The sequence below is a fragment of the Caretta caretta genome, chromosome 1 (assembly GCF_965140235.1).
Source record: "Caretta caretta isolate rCarCar2 chromosome 1, rCarCar1.hap1, whole genome shotgun sequence".
NCBI classification, from domain to species: domain Eukaryota; kingdom Metazoa; phylum Chordata; order Testudines; family Cheloniidae; genus Caretta; species Caretta caretta.
The window spans coordinates 63956498-63980611 of NC_134206.1; the positions used below are offsets into that span (position 1 = coordinate 63956498).

General features: G+C 41.9%; 1 protein-coding gene across 1 annotated transcript in view; it reads right to left on the reverse strand.

Moving 5' to 3' along the window:
• NAA16 (N-alpha-acetyltransferase 16, NatA auxiliary subunit) overlaps nucleotides 1-24114 on the reverse strand; it is a 109041-nt gene that overhangs the window by 33634 nt on the left and 51293 nt on the right. The gene's annotated exons all lie outside the window — the stretch shown is intronic.

The window sequence follows — 24114 nt, forward strand, 5'->3', positions numbered from 1 at the left end:
AGGCGATTAGATTAGTCAGGCATGACCTTCCCTTGGTGAATCCATGCTGGCTGTTCCTGATCACTTTCCTCTCATGCAAGTGCTTCAGGATTGATTCTTTGAGGACCTGCTCCATGATTTTTCCAGGGACTGAGGTGAGGCTGACTGGCCTGTAGTTCCCAGGATCCTCCTTCTTCCCTTTTTTAAAGATTGGCACTACATTAGCCTTTTTCCAGTCATCCGGGACTTCCCCCGTTCGCCACGAGTTTTCAAAGATAATGGCCAATGGCTCTGCAATCACAGCCGCCAATTCCTTCAGCACTCTCGGATGCAACTCGTCCGGCCCCATGGACTTGTGCACGTCCAGCTTTTCAAAATAGTCCCTAACCACCTCTATCTCCACAGAGGGCTGGCCATCTCTTCCCCATTTTGCGATGCCCTTCATTTTGCCATGCTCTTCCTCTCTCTTCCACCTAAATCTATAGGCATCACCACCACGCAGCGACTGAAACGCTGATCAAAGGGGAGAGTCTGACTGAAAAGTAACCAGCCAGCCTGTGGTGAGATGCATCTAAGTTTTTAAAGACACTAAGACGGTTAAGATCAGCTTAGAATGCATTTTACTTTTATTTCATTTGACCAAATCTAACTTGTTATGCTTTAACTTAAATCTGTTTGTTTACTCTACCTGAAATAGTATGTTTGGTTTGAAGTGTGTCAGAGACTCCCTTTGGGATAACAAGCCTGGTACACATCAATTTCTTTGTTAAATAGACAAACTTATTTAAGCTTGCAGCATCCAGCGGGCATTACCGGACACTGCAAGATGGAGGTTCCTAGGGTTGTATCTGGGCCCGGAGATATTGGCAAGTGTTGTTCGCTTGCAAGTAGCTGGGAGCAGCTTACATGCCAGAGACTGTGCGTGAACAGCCCAGGAGTGGGGGTTCTCACAGCAGAGCAGGGTAAGGCTGGCTCCCAGAGTCAAGGATTGGAGTGGCTTAGCATATCACTAGTCCAGACAACACCAGAGAGGAACGTCACACTTGCCCAAAGACAAAGGCTGTCACAGCAGAGGTTGGAGGCCTCCTCTTTCGGAACAGAGGCCTTTTCCTAAGGGGTTCCAATGATCTGCAACAGACCAAAAACTGAACACAGCAAGATCTCTGTGCTGTCTGTGACCTGCTACATTTTCTTTCGTTTGCAAGGGTTTACAATCCAAGCAAATGGAGGATGGCCCTGAGTCCTCCAAAGAGTGCAAGGACTCATCAATGGAATCATTAAACAGTTTCAAAGGGGAGATCTTAGATGGTGTTTTGGACCTCTCTTGGGATTCCTGAATATTATAGGCAGGGGGCACAACCCATGACAACTGCTGTGGACATGGATTGGACTGCCTTGTCAGCTTCATTAAAAGATGTTTGCAATGCTGTCCTTGTGCTATTTCGAGCTGATAGTTCGGAATTGTTCTTGAGGCCGATGATCAATAAAGGAATTGAATTTGGGGTAGTTTGTTTAATTATATTTAGCTATTAAAGCTTGATAATTAGCAATACTAAATTACAATGTAGCAGATTAATAACTTTTGCGAATGAGTTGTTTCTGATCCTGAGGTAGTATGGATCTGAAATGGTGCTATTTTATTCATTGACCACCAGAAAACCAGGGGCTGGGTTGAGAATAGGTACTGAGAACCTTTAGATGTAATAAAATTCTCTCTGTCCATCCTTTCACAAGTTGGGGGCACAGTAGTCAAGGTTTGCCATATCACCTTGGCTTGTTCGACTAGAGGACTCATTTATGGGTAAAGCTACCCTACCAGGAGAGACAGCAGAGAGGATATCCACTAGCTTGCGTAAGGTCTCTCAGATCTCTACAAAGGGATTTTCAGGGAATCGGCAATTCTTTTCATGCCTAGAGTTGTCTGAGCACAGAGGAGGAAGATATGTTAGTCTGAGGAGTAGCTTCCACATCTGCTCACATCTCTTGTCCTTCAAAGAATTCCTGCTGAGGAGGACAGTGATAGGAGGAATCAGAAAGAATAGACATTTGTTTCTGCTAGTTCTCACATTGAATGAGTATCTAGATCAGGGGTTGGCAACCTTTCAGAAGTGGTGTGCCGAGTCTTCATTTATTCACTCTAATTTAAGGTTTCGTGTGCCCGTAATACATTTTAAAGTTTTTAGAAGGTCTCTTTCTATAAGACTAATATATAGCTAAACTATTGTTGTATGTAAAGTAAATAAGGTTTTTAAAATGTTTAAGAAGCTTCATTTAAAATTAAATTAAAATGCAGAGGCCCCCAAACCAGTGGCCAGGACCCAGGCAGTGTGAGTGCCATAGGTTGCCTACCCCTGATCTAGATGTACTAGAGTACAGTTTCCTATAGGGTTTCCAGGGATCCCAGAATGACTGAGGGGGGCCATACTGGAAGCAGGGGACACCCAGTGGGGTTCAAAACCAGGGTGCTTGTGCACATCTGTATCTTGGAGTTTCTATCACAGACCAACATCCAGAGCTCTGGTTGGTAACTGAGCAAACCATACACAAATGTTTTAGTCTGAATAACTGCCCTCATCATAGTCCAGAGGAAGGGAAGTTGATGGAGTAGAAATTAAAGGCATTTCTGCCTGGGGGGAAGGGGTATACCAGGGAGTGCTTTGAGAGTGGGGACAAGTGGGTTACTGAAAGATACTGTGTACTCATGAGCAGAAGGGACTCAGGTTCATCAGAAATGAAGAGTTCAGGGAGCCTAAATTCCTGTAGTACTGGGGTCAATTGAATACGAGGAGGGTGATAAAAATCCAAGCTAAGTGGTGTCAGTACCAGCAGCGTTCTGGTCTCAGAGTGCGGGGCAATCTAGGTGCCTGGTAGCCTTGCTTATGTAGAGGATATGGATGGTGCTGAAGGTTCTGTAGTCCTGAGGCTCTGAAGTCTCTTCTGTTGTTTTGATGGTGCCAGGCATGTGTCAGCTGGTGGTACCAAGCCGTGATGGTTACTGTGGGTCTCAGAGTCTTATTGGTCGGTACAGGCCATTGATACTGAAAGAACCTGAAGCCTCAGCTGTACTCTTTTTAGAACATGTGGTCTTTGAAATAGCAGGCCTCCGAGGTGACCCAGACCTCTGCTTATTCCGTGAAGCAATCTAGAGCTTTTTTGTTGCTGTAGAAGTTTTAGAGTTCCCCCTCTCTCCAGTCTTTTCTTCAGTAGGAGTAACAGTTGAGTGGGCTACAGTGGAGGGTGAAGGGGCACTTTTGTTACCAAAGATCCATTGGGGGGTGGGGGTGGAGGGGGGTATTGAGCATGTGTCTGATCAAGGTTGCAGGGAGCACTATCATGAGAAATCTAAGCTTTATTTTCCCATTCCTTCTAGACCTACTCCTGAACCCAATACAAACTCGACACCTACAAGGGATATGGGTGTCCCCAGGCAGTGAAGACAGCTAGAGTGGCAGTCACTAACATGGATGGACTCCCGACAAGTTAGGCACCATTTAACCCCAGGAAAATTAGGCATATTCCAGAATATGGAAAATGAACTTCAGAAAAGAAGACAACCTCTCAGGAACAGTGTGTGTGTGTGTCTGTGCGAGAATTAACAAACTTGCAAAAGGTCCCCCAAACTATATGCAGAACTAAATGAACTAGTAAACCAACAACAAAATTACCACCTACAATAAATTACACAGGACAGCTAAGCTATTTTAAGAAATGGGGACCTCAAGTCTTGCTCGGTCTCAGGCCAACGCAGTTGAAAAGGACAAACTGCTCTCAATTCTGACACTGCCCTATGTACCGTTGGTAAGGGGTATAAGGATAAGTAGGGTGCACATGCGGACCAAACAGGTAATGCTACCAAAAGTCTCTGATCAAAGGCACATGCGCATCTGAAGTGAAGCATCCACAGGGACATTTCTCAAAGAACCACCTCGTTTTTATTTATTTTTAGGTGTTCCATTATGAGAGTTTTCTGGCTCCTACTGGAAGACTTTCCATAGTTTATGCCTTAAACAAGTGGCTGACAAATCTGCTCACAAAAGGCAGCAGAAGTTTTACAACTTGTTGCTGTGCAAGCAGAAATAAGGGAAAGTAGCTGGAATGGAATAGAAGGGCATGGATTTTTCCACACTTTTCCTTGCTGGTGTCTTTTCTAAACCGTCTTCTGAAACTTGGAAGTGCAGAGACTCCTAATTTGTCTCTATAATAAGCCTTCTTGGCTCTATTTTCCTTGCCAGCCCCAATGAGTGAATTTTCTCTATCCAACAAGTCCTATTTATTTTGTCTGAGCTCCTACTTATTTGAACTGATTTGTAAAACAATCATTTTGGCTGTAAATAGATATTTACTCACTGCTATCCTAGAAAGGAATACCTTTGAGCAGGAGGAATAAATACCAATAGCGCTGCCATAAACACTTAGTCAGCTTGTTAATTCTTATTAGTGATCCTAGCACAGCTTGTAGAAAAGAACTTTTACCATTTATTTTTAATTAAAGTTTGTCCTAGGTGTCAAAGCTAGGTATTAGCTCTACTTCAGCGTTTCTCAAACTGTGGTTGGTGACCACAGATATTTCACAAAATACTTGCTGGTAGTCCACAAACCTGGTTGGTCACATGATGCTCACTCTCCTTGTTTCCAGCTACTAAGTCACATTAAAAGACCTCTGAAATTAATACTTGCCTAGTATTTCTTTCCAATGTAAAATATTGGGATATATGTCACAACTGGGAGGGAATGGAGTTTACAACAATCTCTGCATCAAGAGTTGATCCACACTATATAGAAGTTTGAGAACCCATGTTCTATTTAATTTGTTAATATTTCTACGCCTGGAAAACAACATGCAACTAAGCCAGCACTGTTAGTTCTTTAACTCTATGCCACTTACAACTCCCGTTCATGAACAAGTGACTGCCCTGTTCAGTAAGCCCGACTCCAAAGTCTTTCCAACTACAGAATACATCCAGTGCAGTCAGAGACTTCGATTTTAACACTGTGAAACACACTGAATTATCTATGACATCCTCTTCAACATAGGAGACCTGAAAGACTTACCCCATGATGTGAGTCAATACTAGGAAATTTTGTACTAATTTTCTGGCAACATCACAAATGCTCTTACATAGGGTGCAGATGTTTTTAACCACCATGCCATCTAATTCTGCTCTAAGCCAGTTTTTATGACAGTGCTAGAACACCTATGTCCTGCTTATTCTAACACACTGGGGATACCACTGGTACAGGTATACCAGCAAAACAGGTACATTTTCTATTGTACACAACGTCACTGAATATGTAGACAGTCTGAAACAAGTCTAAGAGGTGTGGATTTCCCACACTCAGAATCCAACGTAAGACATTTCATTACTATTGGCCTTAGCTGAAACATCCAGGTCATGTGCCTATCCAGCGTGATGCGCTTTTTATTCCTTTGATAGAAGAAGAAATAAAATTGCAAGCTTTAAGACCCTATCAACCCTACAATTTTTAGTGCTTGTAATCAGTTTGAGACACTGTTGTCTCCAAACATGGTTTGTGCCAACATACAGTACAATTAAGACGCGGTGCCTAACAAAGTTTGAATATTTCATACAGATTTTGCCAACAGGCAAGGTCTAGCACTAGTGTTGTGGTGTAAGTCAGTCCTAGCGCACACATTTTGTGATGCAGACTGTACCATTAATTAGGTCTATGTAAGTGGGTTAGCCAGTCTGGCTTCTTCTCAGGTATCTGTGTGGGAAGACATCAACATGCTCTTCCCCACATGTCATAGGGGTTCACTCCTTGTGCCTGTATTTTAGGCAATATCCCTTACACAAAGCCATTTCTACAAGACTTTACTGGCTACATAACTCGGAGGCATAGAGAAGGTTTAAGTTTCTCAGCACTTCCTATTACTGGACACTACAAGTTTTCTTACCATCAGGCAACACTCCACTGGTATTAGAATGGTTGGAAGTGATAGTGTGGACAGACAACAGTAATAAAATCACTCGTGCCTGGTTTACATCAGCAATTCCAGGAGTCATATTGTTATGATACTGTCCAGCAGAAGTCCCAGCGGACTCTGAAATGCGGGGTTCATTCAGATTCTGAACAGTATTTCTAGTGTCTTAAATTTCGTAAGACTGGACTTCCTCCTGGGTAGTGTCAATAAAATGGCAGTTCCTGTGGAGAGTCTCCAGCATCATTTAGTTATGAAAACACTGAAAAATGTGACTGGGGTTTCTAAATAGTTTTGAAAAATCATTTAATTTAGAATATTGTAACTAATCACTGGTACTTATGCTCAGGCCTGGTCTACACTTAAAATTTAGATTGACCTAGTTACATTGCTAGTTACATTGCTCAAGGGTGTGACAAAAATTCACATCCCTGAGTGCTGTAGTTAAGCTGAACACCCAGCAGAGATATGGTTAGGTAGAAAAAAAAAAATTTTCTGTCAGCTCGGGGAAGACAGATTACCTATATTACTAGAAATATCCCTCCCATCAGTGTAGGAATCATCTACACTATAGCTCTACAGTGATACCTGTAGTGTAGACAGACTCTCTCACATAGTTACAGAGGCTAACTATTACTGATGCATCATACGTGAAGCAGAAACACCTATTCTAAGGCTGCCTAAAAATTCCCATTATAAAAAACGGTTCAAATGTTTATAATTTTAGCAAACCTCAACTAATCAGGTTGGGATTTTCCATGTTTGGGGTTCAATTTATTTTTTGAAAACTCAACCACACACAGTGTAGCAATTTCCAAGAAGGTTACTGAAAAGTTTTGCATTGTAAAAAAAGTTCAGACTTAACAATCACCACCATCTCTTCCTTGTGCCATGATGCAGTAACTTGAAATTTTGCAGGGGGTAGGCCGGGGGTCAGACTGGTGCTTTTTACTGTATTACTGTCCCCATGAAAACCCTTCCAGATTTGGTCAAATTATAAACTGCGAGGGGGAAAAATCCCATTTGCATATGAGCTGTAGAACTTGTTAGAGGCTTTCTCCTTAAATTTCTCAATGTTCCAACTAAGATATGCATGCTCCCAGATACCACTGATTTTTTTTCTCCATTGTTCTAAAACGGCCATACAGAACTGGATGGAGACAGACAAGATCTTTCTCCTGATCTTCCTTTCTGAACACCCTTCCAACCTAGGGGAAGTGGCATTGCACTGAAAACTAGCAGACTAAGTTCAAATATTACCTCATCTATTGACTGGGGTTAATAATTTTATGTACTTTATAGCGCTATTAATGAGCAAGCACTCTGTACATTAGAAGAAGGGGCAAATATTAGCTGATCATCAAATTCTGGTACTGCTTAATGCACAATTTCTTACTTTCCTATTTACGCTTTTTGGAATTCTCTCATTCTTATGAAGAATATAGTTCTAAAATCAAAGATTTTTACATTTTGCTATGAATGTTCAGCAATATTTGGATATGATTTATAAGCCCACCTACCACTGAGTTCCATCCTTAAACTTCTAACCCAGAGAACTTTCTAACCAAGGGAGTAAACAGTTTCTCTAAAACTAACCTAACGAGATAGACATGAACAAAAAGGCGGCCGAGTCCCCTGGTTGCTAACCTTTTACTCTATCTTAAAATGTAGAGATAATCAGAATAGAATTAAAATGTCCTTCACTTCCTTATGTGATCTACCACTAATTCATGGAGGGCACCCAGCTACAAAACTTGGTCACAGCTTCCCTTTCGTGTCTATAGCTATCCAAATCAAGGACAGAAAGCCATCTTTCTTGTAAGAGGAAAAGAAAGGGCTTCAGGGGAGACAGCCTACCTTCCTGTGCAGAGAGCCTTATATCTTTTTTGAGACTTCTGAGGTTTCTTCCAGACAGACATTTTCTCTCATCCAGTATTTCCTCATAGAGCCTCCATGTTTTTAGTTACACAGAAATAGGACACATGCGCTTCAATGGAATCAACGCACCTGCAACACAATCGACGCAAACCTTGACTAATTGAAAGTCTTCACTCTTTGGATTTAATCTCATGGATATAGAGCACCACTGACTGGGGACCCAAAGAGGAGTTCTGAAAATTGGTCAGTCAAATTTAAAAACTTGCAATTTGTTTTAGTGTCTGATTTTGTTCTCTCTTTTGCTAGGGGATAGTGGGAACAGATGGGGATGTTAAAGAGTTTATTACAAATACATTTGTGGAGCAGCCCATGGAGTATGAAAATTCTTACATCTCAACGTGTCATTTCTAGTCAGTCATTTACGTGCAGCAAAATCACACTGCTAAGAGCTACTCTTAAGGCTTAGGTTCATGTAGAAATGGTAACTTCATATAAAGGCCCCAAATTCCATGTTTAATATACTAGGATTACTAGGCAGAATTTTTTCGTCTTGGAGACATCAAGGAAAAAGTGCAGCTTCTTTTAGGTCATGCTTAGCGCTATATTTAGGCACTCAGATGCCATCAGGCCAAAGATTGTATAAATATGCCTAGATACATGTCTGCTACTATACCATCATTAGTTTTGTGAAGGCAAGCCTGATACAATTTTAGTACCCTCCAAACACAATGCAGTTAGGCTTCTGAAGCTGCTGAGTTGCATCTACACTGCAGAGAAAAGTCTTGATAGTAAACTAATTGCCAAGACACCAACATTGCACTATTAATAAAACCTACAACTAAAAATATTAATTGAAAAAATGACACGATAGCTGCATAATTACCCTAAAAAACCAGGAAGAAGCCATCAGCAAGTAAACAAGTCCCTCCAAACTTTCAGATATAATACTCAGTATCCACACACAACATATATTGTACAGACAAAAAGAAAAGGAGTACTTGTGGCACCTTAGAGACTAACCAATTTATTTGAGCATGAGCTTTAAATTGGTTAGTCTCTAAGGTGCCACAAGTACTCCTTTTCTTTTTGCGAATACAGACTAACACGGCTGTTACTCTGAAAATTGTACAGACATTATCTTTCCCTGCAAGTGCCACCACCAAACTCATTTGTAGACACACGCATCTGTCATTACACATTTCAAGCACTTACTATTGTATAAGAATTTTTGAAGTATGTTCTTTAATTGGCAGTCTATGGATGCTCTATACAACAATGAAAACTTATTTTCATATAACGCTACTTGGAAGTAAAAATCCTATAACATCCTTATCTCTAAAGCCAAGTTTTGTTTAGACGAGAATTAAATTGCTAAAGGAAAGGGAAATCCTGTTAATAGGAAACAATTTCAGTGCTACAGGATGGAAAGACAGCCTTTTCATTCAATATTAAGTAAGTTAATATTGCTACTATATTCTAAACTGATACTAATACAAAAAACTTGTGTTTAGCTATCTTAGGAAAATAAACTTGTCTGTAATTCTTAATAATTCAGTAGTATAAAGATAAAAAGATCCAGATAAGTAGGGCAAGAATGCATTCTTAAATGAAACTGCCTCATCACCAGGGATAGCACACTTCTCTATTGCTGAGGCACAAATATCAGTATGTTTTTGGACCAAATTATTAATAGAATAACAAAGAGAAATAAAATCCCACCTCCACAAGGGACTGGGGAAGATGGGGGAGGGAGGGATTACAGAAAGAGAACAGGAGTAAAATGAATCTTTAATTATTGCCTCCAGAAATATCAAAGAATATAAATGCAGGGCTGAAAGGGACCTGGACAGGTCATCAAGTCCAGCCCTCTGTGCTGAGGCAGGACCAAAAATGATAAAAAGTTTTAAAAACCTGACCTATGAGGAAAGGTTAATAAACTGGGTATGTTTACTTTTGAAAACTGAGTTGGGGACCTGATAAGTCTTCAAATATGTTAAGGGCTGCTATAAAATAAACTGAGATCAATATTTCTCCATATCCACTGAAGGTAGGACAAGAAGTAATGGGTTTAAACTGCAGCAAGGGAGATTTATATTAGATATTAAGAAACCCTGTCTAACTATGAGAGTAATTAATTACTGGAATAGGCTACTAAGGGAGGTTGTGGAAGCTCCATCATTGGAGGCTTTTAAAAACAGGTTGTTCAAATTCCTATCAGGAATTATCAAAGTTTACTTGGTCCTGCCTCAGCACAGAGGACTGGACGGGATGATCTGTTGAGGTCCCTTTCAGCCCTACATTCCAGAACACTGATGTGCATCCTTGATTCCCGTGGGGTCCACTTTCCTTGTGTCATGTGTTCTCCCATGTGCGCTCCCCTTCCACGTGGGATGCATTGTGATGATTGTCCTGTCTGGGGAGGATGGGAGAAAGGACACAGACCTGTCATGGGTCTGTCCACCACTAGATGGACGAAAGTACCTCAGGGGGAGCTATCTGGCATGTCATGTAGGTGAGTAGACACTGTGGAGCCACATCTGGAGGCAGAGAAGGAGGTGGAGACAAGCGAAGGCGGTGACATACATGCACAATGCCATGCGGCCAAGGAGGAATAGGCAAGCCCTTTATTGAAAGGGCTATTGGCCTACCATGAACCTCAGGAATTGTCTGTGGGCCAGATGGATGTCTATGTGAAAATAGGTATCCTGCATATCGAAGGCCACAAATCACATGCCATCTTTTAATGACAGGATGATAGCGGCTAAGATGATCACATGAAACTTGGGTGTGTGGATGAAGTGATTGAGATGGAGATCCAGGATTGGTCTTCACCCTGCCCTTCTTTTTGGGTATCAGGAGGTAGGTTGACTAGAACCCCTTGATAGAGCAGTTCATCTGCACTATCACCCTTCTTTGTAGTAAGGAGTCCACCTCTACAGTGAGGATGCTGTTGTAAGTGTGGTCCCTGAGGAAGGACTGGGGAGGGGACTGTGAATGAGGTAGTGTGGTGAACTCTATTGTACAGCCATAGTGGATGACATTTCACACCAACTTGTCCGTTGTTATTGCACTCCAAGCTGGTACAAAGAATGCTAGATGACCCCTGAAGGGGGTGGTGTGGTTGAATGGCAGTAAACAAGGTGGAGGACAGTTCTCTAGTGTTCCTCAGAAGTATCTTTTCTGAGAGGGTTGCACTTGTGAAGAGGAAGGCTGTGAAGGTGGACCTAGGGGGTGAGATGGTTCGGTCTTTTGGCACTTGTGTGGTAGTTTTTACGACCTCTGGTGGAAAAACTGGGAAGTCCTGTACTATTGTTTTGTGGGTGGTGGGCAGCAGAATTTACGCTTGGGCACAAAAGTGTACAGATACCCCGTGAGCAAAGTGTGGCTCTTGAATCCTTCAGGATGTGGACGGAATCGTCCATTTTCGAATTAAAAAGGTAAAAGATTTGTGAACCAATGGACACTACTACTTTCAAATTCTCCAGCTCCGGATGCATGTTGCATGTAAACCCTCAGTGAAATATAATAGGAACCATCGCTCGAAGAAGACTTCGCCATCATCATGTCTGTTATGAGGGGTTTGACCAGGTGCTGGGTACTATGCTTAGCATGGAACCAACGGTAGCTCACGATGACCTGCGGACCCCAGAATCTAGCATGGGAATGGATGGGAGCCAGCAGCAGGCTCCAGATGAGACCAACAAAGTGACTCTGGTGATGAAACGAGTCCTGGAAGAGGGTTTGTCGCAGGAGCAGCTGCCGCACATCCTTAGACTGTACTCAGAGGAGCTTTTTGTTGAAAACCTCCCCTGGAGAAGCGACTCACCATGGAACCAGCAGCAGAAACTACACAGGCAGAAGTCTCCTCATAGCTAGGGAAGTTTCTGGCTTCATTTTTAAATTTATAGCTATGGAAAGGATTTTCATTTTATGAACCAAAGCAAAAATTAGTGCAAGCCCTGGGCAGCAGTGTATCTGCCAATGGCGGATTGCAGGCCAGCTCCTCAGTATCCCCCACCTCACCCCCCATAACCTGGAATTTAAAATGGATATCAGGAAGCACAAATGTGACAAGCCTCCAAAAGTCATGTTTTACTAGTAATGGGCAATTTTATTTTTGTGCTAGGACATGCTGGTTTGTAAAAAAGTGAGAACATTACGTTGCCCATCCTGCAATCACGCCGTATCAAGTCAATGAAGTAACAAGCCACCTGCAAATCCTGAACTGCAGAGGAGGATGGGGGGGGACGGGACGACACGGGACGGGACTGAAATGCAGTCATTTCAGTTAAATGTAGTCCACGTGCTCCATGGGTGATGAAATCATGTGTCTGAAATAGGTCTGGAGGTCTGAATGCAGTCCAGAAATTTACTGAGGGGTAGGAGAGGGAAAGGGGATGCCAGTGGAGTTTGTGTGTTTGCAGGCAGTCAAAAAGGCTACATCGGAAGCCGTCATCGTCACATCTGTTTTATGAGGGCTTTGACCAGGTGCTGGGTACTGTGCTTAGCCTGGAACCAATGGTAGCACATCTTAACCTGAAGACCCCAGAATACATGCAGATGCTAACACAGCATCCTATTGACTCCCTCATGAATTTTGACCCCATCCTGGGTGCTGATGGCTGCAAACTTTTTCAGTAGCAGGAACTCCAGATAGGTAGTCATGTTTCAGGGAAGGGCGCATTTTTCAGGGCACCTCAGTAGCTCATCAGCCCACTCCACTCACAGATGTGTGTTTCACGGTGGCATAAACAGTTGGCTTCCCCATAAGTAGCTTGGAATAAACCTCTGCATCTGGGAACCACCAGAACTGTCGTGTCCTCCAAAATGTGGAATGCCTCAAATGACAGACAGCTTATGTAGATGGCAACTGAGGGGGGATTTGATAGCTGCTTTCAACTACCTGAGAGGTGGTTCCAAAGAGGATGGTTCTAGACTATTCTCAGTGGTAGAAGAGGACAGGACAAGGAGTAATGGTCTCAAGTTGCAGTGGGGGAGGTTTAGGTTGGATACTAGGAAAAACTTTTTCACTAGGAGGGTCGTGAAACACTGGAATGTGTTACCTAGGGAGATGGTAGAATCTCCTTCCTTAGAAGTTTTTAAGGTCAGGCTTGACAAAGCCCTGGCTGGGATGATTTAATTGGGGATTGGTCCTGCTTTGAGCAGGGGGTTGGACTAGATGACCTCCTGAGGTCCCTTCCAACCCGGATATTTTATGATTCTATGAACTGCCCTCCTCCACAGTCCAAACTGGTCTGCAATTCTTAGAAAAAAGTGGTTGTGATTTTTAACTAAGCACCTCTTTTTAACCCAGCTGTGTCTAGGGAACTTCTGTAGTCTGAAGCATCCCTCTGACAATATACTGAAGTACAGTTTTACAAAGTAACATATAAGGCCTTGAAATTCCAAAAGGAATTTTTGTGCTCATGTACTGACACACTTGAGACAATAACCTTCTGTTTCTTCCCCTCTTCCAGGAACATCAACCTCTGCAGATCATAGTATTCTTGACAACTTGCACAACTAGAGTAGAAGACTGGATCACCGTACCATCACGGACTGGTGCAAGAGGAATCATTTCTGTGATGAACTTACGGTTGACACTCTCAGCAGAGCCAACAAGCAGTCCAGTACCAAAAAGAGAGGGACTTACAGCAAGCGGAAAGACAAGATGAAAGGCTCAGGTTGGTTTCACAGCTTGAAGACAGATTTCAGTAAGAGCTCAGATACTTGCCTCACAGTTCCTGGAAGAGGAACAGCAGTTAAGGGATGAAGATAGTTTTTTCTGCTGTGCGCTGAGAGGCTGCTTTTAATAATGGCTGCAAAACTGCAGACTGCTGCTGCACCAGCCCCATGGCCTGAGTCCTCCATGGAACAGATATCCCATGCAGTCTCTCATATGAGCTTCTCCCCAGTGGACACTCCACTGCCCCTCTGCCCCCGCACCCAGTGCGCAGCAAATGTGGAAGGAAAGGAGAATGGAGGGGCCAGGTTATATGCCACAGTAGCAGGATTCCATCTTGGAAATTGTTCCATTGTTCGCATTTTATTCATGTGCTTGGTTTATGGTTTATGTTTGGTGTGTTAATGTCAACCAGCCTGCCTGGAAATGATTTAATATTATACTTTTCTAATAAATGTTCAAACAAAAATATTTTATTAAGAAGTTTTGTTACCATCACTACATCACATCCTATATATATTTAAAAGAAACACATGGTAAGTGACAACTTTTGAAGTTGTACGCTAACACTATTTCTCAATACAGATATCTAAGTCCACAGTTGTGCACCTCCATTCCATTTCATAAGTGGGAATAGGTCATTCATAAGTCCAATGCATGTCAGTCAAGCCCCAACCCTTACCCAGTGTACTGTAAGCATTGCACAAGCACATCATAAAGGTACTATCTTTACCACTGGCCCATGCAAGTCTATAAAGTGTGAGCACAGTTATCCCTAATTTCTGATGCCTGGGTGCATCCAGCTCCAGTAGCTGCACTCTCTGGTTGAGTTTACTGCTTCAGCAGACGATCACTGTCCATTCCATTTGGGGAAAAATGGCTCACCTTTGGTGTCACAAAGATTGTGAAGAGCACAGCAAGCCACAGTAATGCAAAGAGCACTGTTCACAGTGGAATCCAAATAGGGTCTTCAGGCAGTGCCAGCAGGATTTCAATCTGCCAAATGCACATTCAACCACCATTTTACACCTATTGGGAGTGTAATTAAACCTTCTTTTGCCAGGGCCTCTGAGATCAGGATATGGTTTCATACACCAAGGCAAAATGGGGCATGCAAAATCCCCAACAACAGTGGAAACACTAACTCCATTTATGACAATGTCATTTGGTAGGAACAGTGTCCCAGCAGGTTCTTGAATGTAGACTCTCGACTGGCAGAAAATCCTGGATCAAACTTTTCCAGTGCAGCCCATGTTAATGTAAATAAATTGGCTTCTGTGGTCTACACTGGCCTGGATAACAATGGAATAGTACGCTTTCTGGTTTATTTACTGGTGCTCCTTGAAGGCAAAACTATGGGTACGTGAGTTCCATCAATGGACCTGGTGCAGTTTAGAAACCCTATTCTCTCAAAGCCAGTAATTACTTCAGGAGTATCTTTTATGCCACTGCCTTTCAGTAAATCACATGCCTGATTGTCTAAGAAACCCCTGCCACCACTTGACCCACAATCAACTTCTCAACACGAAACTGGTTGGTAATGGACCTGTAGCAGTCTCGGATAGCCAGCTTCCACATGGTTATAGCAACCCACTTCTAGACTGGCACAGCCACCTTCATGTCTCAAAGCTGGATGGTCAAGGCAACATGCTCACAAAGCTCCAGAAATTTAGCTCTCTTCATGCAAAAGTTCTGGACTCACTGCTGGTCATCCCAGGTCTGCAGGACGATGTGGTCCCACTACTCTGTGCTTTTGGCCCTTCTCCAGAAGTGCTACATTGTGGGTATCAATGGCCATACAAAGTGTCATGAGCAGCAGCAGCCAGTCTGTTAGTTGCCTTTGGTGGGTCAGAAAAGGCCACCGGTATGTCCACCAGCATCTCACAGCAGCTCTGCCATCTCCTTAAAACAGGAGTGAAAGCGTGAGTTCTTCAAATGGTGACTCCTCCACATTGTTGGCTCTGGTTGCTGGAGCCGTATTGACCAAAAGGATGGCCCAAGCAAGATGGGTCAGCAGGCTGCTCAAACTTCCTGTGACCACAAAGAGCTAGAGCAGCCATATTTCAAGAAGGCACTAGGAAGTCTTGGATATCGTTGGACGGACTCAGACCTGTGTACCACAGTTATGGATGCTGGAGCCCTGGTTCAAAAATTCGGTCTAGGTGTCAGCAACCACCATAGATGCTCAAGCCCTGGGTTCACAAAACCACAGTTCACTGACTTTAGGTCTACTAACCCTGGACTTACGTTGCAGTGTAGAAACACCACTAATAAGACAGTAAAAGTACTGTTTTAATTAATCAATCCCTTGAAAGTGTTTCTGACATAGGAAGAAATAGCAAAAACTACTAAAGTATGGAACTGCAGAGTACCAACATCATCTGAGGTTAGAGAGAAGTTTAAAATTCCAAGAAAAGGAAAAACAACACTTATGTTTAAGTAACAAAAAAGGACTACTGTCTTTAGCTACCTTGCATAAAGAATCCTGTAGTTAATTAACCCTCAGTGAGGGACCAAATGGTAGGTATTCAAACCAACAGAACAAGAAAATCTGTAACAGGTAAGGGACAAAACTATGTTCCCAAGAGCAGGATAATGGAATCCACTTAAGTACTGTATTCTTCCTCTCAGCCTTCTTGAGAACATGAAGTGCATCTTGATAACAATACTGTAATTAAAAACAGACTATGTATGGCTTCTCTGTTGCAACTCTTCAACTTATGTAAACACTTATGAATAGAAGGTTCAGTTACTGAATTACCTGGGGATTAACCTTTATAAATCTCTTTTGGTTCGCTGTGGTACTGCAGACTGAATTAAAATGTTTAGTCTTGCAGTAAAGTTGAGGAGGAATTTTGACTCTGTCCAGCTCCAGGTTTAGTGAAGCCTAAACAAAGAGCACTGATGGACATATAATGACAAGACTAAAAGGAGAGGTTTTATAACATCAGAAGTTGCATTTACTGACTATCCAGAAACAAAATCTACAACACAATGTATTAACTGAATGGATTAGTTATTAACAGCATGTTATGTTCAGTATGATTAAAAAGGAAAATAAGTAATCTCGGTATTAATTATAAGAAATAATTGCTACAAGATTGAAAAGAGATTGTTGAGAAATGGAAGTGGTCTAAATCCCTTAACTGGCTTTGATAATTTTAATAAACTGAATGTGACTACATATTAAACAAGAGGTACTATTTGCTTCATTGAATTAATCACCTATAAGCTACTGATTAACAGCACCTAAGACTCAGGGAAGACTTACAGAAAAGGATTTTATTTAAGACATTGGTCTTCCTTCTTCCATTAAGTTGGAAATTAAGCAAATCTTGGATACATGAAGATAAATGGTTTAAAATTTCAGTATGGAAGTCAAAGTTTTTCATTTGGATGGCTGAGGCAGGATCTTCAGTTACACAGTAGTTTACACCTACCTCCCAGTGAAGCTTTTTTTAGTATTAATTTATATTGCCAAACAGTCCATTCTCATCAAGTAGTAGATTTGAAAGTCCCTATCAGTTGGAAGGGAAATCAAAGACAGCAACTTATTACACCTTGTAATAAGAGACTCAGCATAACTTTTCCACACGGCCTCATGCTTTTATTTTATACTGAAATCTAGAAACAGACCCCCCTCCACTTAAATGATTAAGGCTTGGAGCAATTTAAAACTAGAAAACAAGAAGTTAGGCAATGCATCTTAGAAGGTAGTGTTTAAACGACACATCCATTGAAGAGTTCTGAATTGGTTATATCCTTTCAGGAAAGATCTACATTATACTTATACATGACTGGTTTAGGCAATGCCACACAATATATGCAATGTGCCAAACTAGCAGCCAGTGCTCGTCCCCTTCCCCCGCACGCACACACAACACTCAAGTGTCCTTCCCTTCTAAAACTTATCTCCCATATCACTCCACAAAGAAGAAACCTAGAAAGTAGTAATACCAAGACATCTGGGGAAATGCCAATAGCACATAAAATAGGTGTTCAATGTGATATGGTGGTCAAAAATGAGTTAATGCAATTTTGGGCTGCTTATATAGAAGAACCGGATCAATGAGCACAAGAGATTGTGACTTTAGTAAATTCTGGTGAAGCAGCACCTGAAATACTATGTCCATTTCTGGGCATCTCAGTACTAGACTGTGTTCTTTGAACTTATTTATTAGGGAACTGGAGGGACTGCTTCATAAGGGGAGCAGTGTCTAATGGAGGAGGGGCTGCACAGAGAAGACACATTTAAAGGATACTGTGATAAGCAGCTATGCCTGGACATATACAGAGAGATCAGTTTTTATATATTCTTATTCACTTGAAATTTGCAGTAAAGCTACTTTAGGGAGAAACTGTAGGTTTCTGTTCAGACAAATGCCTGGAAGAGGAAAAGAAATGCTCTCACATGCCCAGACTAGTACCATCAGGTGTGCATTGAAGTAATATCATGAGCTAATTGGAGACCAGAGGGTCTTTTGGAAAGAAAAAAGACCAGACCACCATTAAATAAGGAAAGTCCCCCTCCTAAAATGGCATATTGACTGAAAAAAGTCTCTGCTCTTGCCTTCTTCATAGTGTAAACTTGGGGGCGGGGAACAGTAAAGTAGTAGATATGGGCTATGTCTACACTACAGAGCCTGTTGGCATAGCTTCCTAGTGTAAACGGAGCCTACATTGACAAGAATTCTTCTGTTGGTGTGGGAACACCACTTCTCCCAACAACGCTAGCTGAGCTGACAAAGCTGTGTCTACACTGAGGTTTTGTTGGCATAGCTAAGTCACTCGGGTATGGTTTTTTCCACATCCTGGACTGATGCAGCTACACCGATATATAGCGTAAGTGTAGACCACGCCATGGACTAACCAGTAAAATAACTACATCAGTTTCTGATTTTGACCTAAACCATCTAACCTTGTTAGGAAAGGCTTGACACAGTACATTTTTTATTTCACCATGCTAAGAGACTATGCTCCTTTCTTTTGGCAGAAGATCAGACCAGACTGACCCTCGCATGTGTCATTTCCACATTTTTAAATTAATTTAATCCGTGTGTGATAAATAAGGGGGGATAGCTCCCTTTGATGGACACCCAGCCAGCCAGCTAGCTGTAAAATCCCTCTTGGTCTGTTCTCTACTTGCTTTACCTGTAGGGGTACCTGTCCAAAAGAGCCAATGGGAAGATAGAACTTTTTAAAATTGGGAAAGAAACTTTGTCTGTTGTTCTCTGGGCTGCAAGAACATGGAGCAGCAATGCTATAAGCAGAAATGCAGTGTAAGGTTTGAACCAGGTATGAAAAAAAGTGTTTTCCATACCTAGAAGGAATCACTTGGATAGGGAATGTTTAGACAGACGCTATCAGGTTTATTTCTTATTTTGGCTTGTGGATCTCCTCTGTGCTAACCCTATGCTTTTGTTTGCTTGTAACCTTTAAGCTGAACCCCCAAGAAAGCTAGTTTGGGTGCTTAATTTTTGGAATTGCTCTTTTAAAATCTAGCAAAAGCCTAAGTTCAAAATATATATATACTTTTTTTGTTAATAAAATTTACCTTTTTTAAGAACAGGATTGGATATTTGGTGTCCTACGAGGTTTGTGCATGTTTGATTAGCTGATAGAAAACAAAGGGGATTAGCTGTGGCTTTCTCAGATAGCTCAGTGGTTTGAGCATTGGTCTGCTAAACTCAGGGTTGGCAGTTCAATCCTTGAGGGGACCATTTAGGGATCTGGGGCAAAAATTGGGGATTGGTCCTGCTTTGAGCAGGGGTTTGGACTAGATGACCTCCTGAGGTCCCTTCTAACTCTGATATTCTATGATTCTTCCTGGGGGGAGGGCTTGAGGGTACCCCACAGGGAGGAATTCCCAAGTGCTCCTTCCTGGATTCAGAGGGTTTTTTTTTTTGCATTTGGGTGGTGGCAGTGTTTACCAAGCCAAGGTCAGAGAGAAGCTGTAACCTTGGGAGTTTAATACAAGCCTGGAGTGGCAAGTATTAATTTTTAAAATCCTTGCAGGTCCCCACTTCCTGCACTTGGGGTGACAGAGTGGGACAGACACTATGCATCAGCGAATGAAGGTAGAAGCAACTCAGAAGCTTCAGTCTGATAGCCCAGTTTTCATTGGGATAAGCCACAGAGAACAGAAAACTGGTGCTCTGCACCGTCTACCGATTCCCAGTTCGCTTCCAATGTCAATTCAAGGCCTCAGCCTTATACTATAAGGCTATGAACAGTTCAGGACCAGGATATGTTAAAGATAACTGCGTCATCTATTCTACGATTTTCTGGGCTATTCCCGAACAACGCAGGTAAAAAAGCCCTCAAAAAGCTTGCAAGAGCCACAGGGCATTCATTTAAGGGAATCCTGCTGTAGCACAAGCTACAGGAAATAAGACTAAGGAAAAATCTAACTATTTTCAAAACATGCTATAAATTTCACTTATTTGCCAAAATCGTCCCATCTTAAGAATTAGTACAAGAGTGTACCATGATGGAGAAACTTCTTAGAAACTGGGAATATTCATTTTGTAGTCTATTATGGAAAAAACGTTGATATCTATATAGTCTTCAGCACCAATCATGGTGAGAAGTTTTACAGATTGTTTTAGTTTTATGTTTGTTATTCAACTTTTTCTTCTATTAAAAGGACAGTATTTTGTTTAAAAGCAAGTGTTAACAATGAGGGACAAAGTGCTGACTGACTCTCTCCTTGGGGAAGAGAAAACAGATGCTGGCTAAATGGTACACAGGTACCCAAAAGAGTCTTGGGAAGTGCTGCAGTTTCTACTTAGAGGTACAGACCGAGGGAATCTGGGCTGGTATTAAATAAATCCTCCCATGGGTACTAGGACTCTTAACACCGAGGATGGAGAAACATTTCATGTGGTGCAACTGAAGGAATATACCCAGGAAAACAAAATTTTGAAGTATAGCCTTGAAAATCAAAGCCTCATAACTTGGGGCATTTAATACTGGACTGTATAAAGCACTATTCAGAAGATCTGCTGTAGGTACAATTAGTTAGTGGAAGGAGGAAAGAACAGGACTAACCCATCTTTAACATTTCTAATTTCAAGATAATAAACATTATACAAGCGTACGATGATCAGTTATTATACTGTCAGGGAAATTACTTTCCTCCAGTTGCTGAATTAGATTTACTATGCATTTTGTACACCATCCTCTGAAATATCTGACACTGACACACCCTCCCAATATCCACACACTTTTTCCTGAAATAAACACACTGGAAAACTCACAAAGTCTATGACAGAAGTGGGCTAACTAGAGCCTGCAGGACTGTCCTGCCTGGCCCCTGAGCTCCCGCAGGGGAGACTAGCCCGCGGCTCCTCCCCCGCTTCCCCCCTCCACTGCAGCCTCAGCTCGCTGTGCTGTCTGCTGCTCCTACCAGGCAGTGCAGCGGTGTGGCTGGCTCTGGCATGGTAAGGGGACGGGGGGTCCCCAGGAGGCAGTCAGGGGACGGTTGGATGGGACAGATTCTGTGGGGGAGGGGTGGTCAGGGAACAGGGGGAACTGGATAGGCATGGGAGTCCTGTGGGTCTTGTCAGGGGGCAGGGAGAAGGGGGGGGTTGGATAGGGGCTGGGATCTCGTGGGGGCGGTTGGGGCAGGGGTCCCGTGAGGGGGGGTCAGGGGACAAGGAGTAGGGGGGGTTGGATGAGTCAGGGATTCTGAGGGGGGTAGTCTGGGGGTGAGAAGTGTGAGGGGGCAGATAGGGGGCGGGCATCAGGCTGTTTGGGGAGGCACAGCCTTCCCTACCTGGACCTCCATATAGTTTTGCAACCCTGATGTGGCCCTTGGACCAAAATGTTTGCCCATCCCTGGTCTATGAAATGAAACGTAAAATACATACTAGGGGATTTGCTTTGCCAGTATTTATTCCCTAAACAGAAAGAGGCACACATTTTGATAAAAAAGAAAAGCCTGTAATTTTGTAAGTTAAACACAAGAACACAATATTTGAGTCCACAAATCTATTCACTTAGGCCTACCACTCTTGTATCTACTCTTAGATATTTAAACACGTGTCAACGTACTTTTTTCAGCACCTGAGTTAAGTAGTTTGACCAAACCAATCATACTGTGCTAAAATGTGCTTACTTGATGTTGCGCTGACAAAAAAGAGTAGCGGTTTTTAAAAATGGACAAAATGCTGAACTCAAAGTTCTATCTCCTGATATTTTACTTTCACAATTTTCCCACCATTTTAATGCCGTGAATTGCTCCAAACTACTTCCACAACCACATTTGTAGCAGAAGGGAAGGAATGTACACAGGATTATATTTCATGAACCACAATTCAAGCTTCTTCCTCCCACTCAGGGCTCAACCAACAACACTGATCCCAAATACAAAGGTTAAGTTGGATAAGTAGGAATAGGTTCCATAGCTTTCCTCGGTTTGTTTTGTTTACTTGATTTTGTCCTTCTCTGTCTTTGTTGTAAATTTAGCTCAACCAGATTTCCCCTGAAACTGCAACAGTAGTGTTATCAGCCATTAAATCTCATGTTTATAATTTTAATACCTCTCTGTTGAGCCCCTTTTAATAGAAAATTATTGGTATATTTTGATCAAAGTTCTGTTAATTTCTACACATATGATCTGGACGCAGAGACACAAAATCTTCCTGGGAGTTCCACTGAATATCACAGGGAAGACTTGGAAATCAATCCTTTTCCTATCAACCAACCAATCATGAAACTGAATGACAGCCATGACGAAATAGTCCAACATCTATAACGTACTTCAGGATTGTGTTACATATTATGTCAAAGATTTCATGTTACTGCACTTGAGAAGTTATTTTTATTTTCATTGTCTGATCAAACACCAAAGCCATAATTTGTCATTAATTTTCTCTGCATTTTTGTATGGCATCTTCATAACTTGGACACAATACTTCACATCTTTCTTTTTCCACACACAGAATTTGTCACATTGAGTAGAAGTGTATTTTCCCCGAGTACAGATGCTTGTAGCCATTACAGGGTAATTTCACACAACCAACCATCTTCTATCAACAATCAATGTTGATTTTAGTTTTTCCTAGAATCATGTATTACCAGAGGCCCTGTGCAAGAAGATTCTTTCAAACCAAGACCTTATAATCAATTCACAGCTCGTCTTCAATATCCAGACACAGTCGATTCTACCAAGCTGACATGCCGCTTCCTCAAAATGTAAGTAACTATTCCTTTCCACCCCGAGCTTCTAGAAAGTTGTAACAGGGATAACAACATCCCTGACATTCATCAATTCACTTAATTTTGAAATAGTTAATTTTATTCAGACTGAAATTAGAGCCAATTTTCTGGTTTCAAAACCCTTTGAAATATGGTATTTCCACAAACATAAATGAGTGAATGCAAAAACCAAAAAACTTGAAGAAACCCTCCCCCTTCCCCCTTTCCAGGAAAAAACCCAAGTATTTCTACAAATGTAAATCCTGTGTTCCCCGTCTAATAATTGCCTCTGTCTCTGCATACAAATTATTGGTTAGTCCCTCTGAATAAACTGGCAATCCTAAAAGTTTTGATTTCATGTTCCCAACTTGATTGGTGGCAAGAAAACTGCTCAGGTAAAAACTTGCCATAGTGGAAGCAGTGACTAGCCCTTTCTTCTCATTATATATTACACATTGGCCTACTCCGAGCACTTCCCAACCCACCTAATTTTGCCATCCTTGGTGAAGAACTTTCTCTATTACAAGTCATAAAAAGAAAAGGAGTACTTGTGGCACCTTAGAGACGACCAATTTATTTGAGCATAAGCTTGAAGTGAGCAGTAGCACACTTAATTGGATCATGAAAAAATGGGTGTTTATCACTTCAAAAGGTTCTCTCCCCCCCCCCCAACCCCGAAACCCACTCTCCTGTTGGTAATAGCTTATCTAAAGTGATCACTCTCCTTACAATGTGTATGACAATCAAGGTGGGCCATTTCCAGCACAAATCCAGGGTTTAACAAAAAGTCTGAGGAACGGGTGTGGGAGGAAGGAATAAACAAGGGGAAATTGATTCATTATAAAAAGTAACTTATTTCCCCTTGTTTATTCCTTCCTCCCACCCCCGTTCCTCAGACGTTCTTGTTAAACCCTTGATTTGTGCTGGAAATGGCCCACCTTGATTGTCATACACATTGTAAGGAGAGTGATCACTTTAGATAAGCTATTACCAGCAGGAGAGTGGGGTGGGAGGAGAGAAAACTTTTTGAAGTGATAAACACCCATTTTTTCATGACCTGTGTGTATAAAAACATCCTCACTGCATTTTCCACTTTTATGCATCCGATGAAGTGAGCTGTAGCTCACAAAAGCTTATGCTCAAATAAATTGGTTAGTCTCTAAGGTGCCACAAGTACTCCTTTTCTTTTTGCAAATACAGACGAACATGGCTGCTACTCTGAAACCTGTCATTACAATTCATGTCATCCATATCAGTTTCCTGAACATCTCCAACTTTTGGATTCTCCATACAGTTGCAAAAATCAAGTGGAAAAAAAACTGCTTTATTGCTTATTTACAGCTCAAAAAAGCAGACAAATTAAAGTTTTTAAAATCACAGTTTGAGTTCAACTTCACTATGTACAATTTTTCATACAAACTGCATTATTATA